We start from the raw sequence: 2,677 nt of genomic DNA on the forward strand, positions 1-2,677 counted from the left end.
ACAGGTCACATCTATACAGACAGGTCACATCTATACAGACAGGTCACATCTATACAGACAGGTCACATCTATACAGACAGGTCACATCTATACAGACAGGTCACATCTATACAGACAGGTCACATCTATACAGACAGGTCACATCTATACAGACAGGTCACATCTATACAGACAGGTCACATCTATACAGACAGGTCACATCTATACAGACAGGTCACATCTATACAGACAGGTCACATCTATACAGACAGGTCACATCTATACAGACAGGTCACATCTATACAGACAGGTCACATCTATACAGACAGGTCACATCTATACAGACAGGTCACATCTATAGAGACAGGTCACATCTATAGAGATGTTATATATACTTATGCAGTGGTCACATATACAGAATGGTCACATATAAAAAGTCCGAGATCACATATACAATGTAGATAGTTCAACCAGACAGACAGGTCACATCTATACAGACAGGTAACATATATACACACAGGTAACATCTGTACAGACAGGTCACATCTATAGACAGGTCACATATATACAGACAGGTCACATCTATACAGACAGGTCACATCTATACAGACAGGTCACATCTATACAGACAGGTCACATCTATAGAGACAGGTCACATCTATAGACAGGTCACATCTATACAGACAGGTCACATCTATACAGACAGGTCACATCTATACAGACAGGTCACATCTATACAGACAGGTCACATCTATACAGACAGGTCACATCTATACAGACAGGTCACATCTATACAGACAGGTCACATCTATACAGACAGGTCACATCTATACAGACAGGTCACATCTATACAGACAGGTCACATCTATACAGACAGGTCACATCTATACAGACAGGTCACATCTATACAGACAGGTCACATCTATACAGACAGGTCACATCTATACAGACAGGTCACATCTATACAGACAGGTCACATCTATACAGACAGGTCACATCTATACAGACAGGTCACATCTATACAGACAGGTCACATCTATAGACAGGTCACATCTATACAGACAGGTCACATATATACAGACAGGTAGCATATATACAGACAGGTCACATCTATAGAGACAGGTCACATCTATACAGATGTTATATATACTTATGCAGTGGTCACATATACAGATTGGTCACATATAAAAAGTCCGAGATCACATATACAATGTAGACAGTTCACACAGACAGACAGGTCACATCTATACAGACAGGTAACATATATACACACAGGTAACATCTATACAGACAGGTCACATCTATAGATAGGTCACATCTAAAGACAGGTCACATATATACAGATAGGTCACATCTATAGACAGGTCACATATATACAGATAGGTCACATATATAGACAGGTCACTTATATACAGATAGGTAACATGTATACAGACAGGTCACATCTATACAGACAGGTCACATCTATAGACAGGTCACATCTATAGATAGGTCACATCTAAAGACAGGTCACATCTATACAGGTTTATGTATACTTATGCAGTGGTCACATGGACAGAATGGTTACATATATAAAGACCGAGGTCACATATACAATGTACACAGTTCACACAGACAGACAGGTCACAAATATACGGACAGGTCACATATATACAGACAGGTCACATCTATACAGACAGGTCACATCTATAAACAGGTCACATATATACAGATAGGTCACATATACAGACAGGTTACATATATACAGACAGGTCACATCTATACAGACAGGTCACATCTATACAGACAGGTAACATATACAGACAGGTCACATCTATACAGACAGGTCAAATCTATACAGACAGGTCACATCTATAGACAGGTCACATCTATACAGACATGTCACAGGTCACATCTATACAGACAGGTCACAAATATACAGGCAGGTTACATATATACAAACAGGTTACATATATACGGACAGGTCACATCTATACAGACAGGTCACATCTATACAGACATGTCACAGGTCACATATATACAGACAGGTCACATATATACAGCAGGTTACATATATACAAACAGGTTACATATATACGGACAGGTCACATATATACAGACAGGTAACATATATACACACAGGTAACATCTATACAGACAGGTCACATCTATAGATAGGTCACATCTAAAGACAGGTCACATATATACAGATAGGTCACATCTATAGACAGGTCACATATATACAGATAGGTCACATATATAGACAGGTCACTTATATACAGATAGGTAACATGTATACAGACAGGTCACATCTATACAGACAGGTCACATCTATAGACAGGTCACATCTATAGATAGGTCACATCTAAAGACAGGTCACATCTATACAGGTTTATGTATACTTATGCAGTGGTCACATGGACAGAATGGTTACATATATAAAGACCGAGGTCACATATACAATGTACACAGTTCACACAGACAGACAGGTCACAAATATACGGACAGGTCACATATATACAGACAGGTCACATCTATAAACAGGTCACATATATACAGATAGGTCACATATATAGACAGGTCACATATATACAGATAGGTCACATATAAAGACAGGTCACATATATACAGATAGGTCACATCTATAAACAGGTCACATATATACAGATAGGTCACATATACAGACAGGTCACATCTATACAGACAGGTCACATCTATA

Source organism: Mizuhopecten yessoensis, unplaced genomic scaffold, assembly GCF_002113885.1.
Source record: "Mizuhopecten yessoensis strain PY_sf001 unplaced genomic scaffold, ASM211388v2 scaffold3229, whole genome shotgun sequence".
In the NCBI taxonomy this organism is placed as follows: Eukaryota; Metazoa; Mollusca; class Bivalvia; order Pectinida; family Pectinidae; genus Mizuhopecten; species Mizuhopecten yessoensis.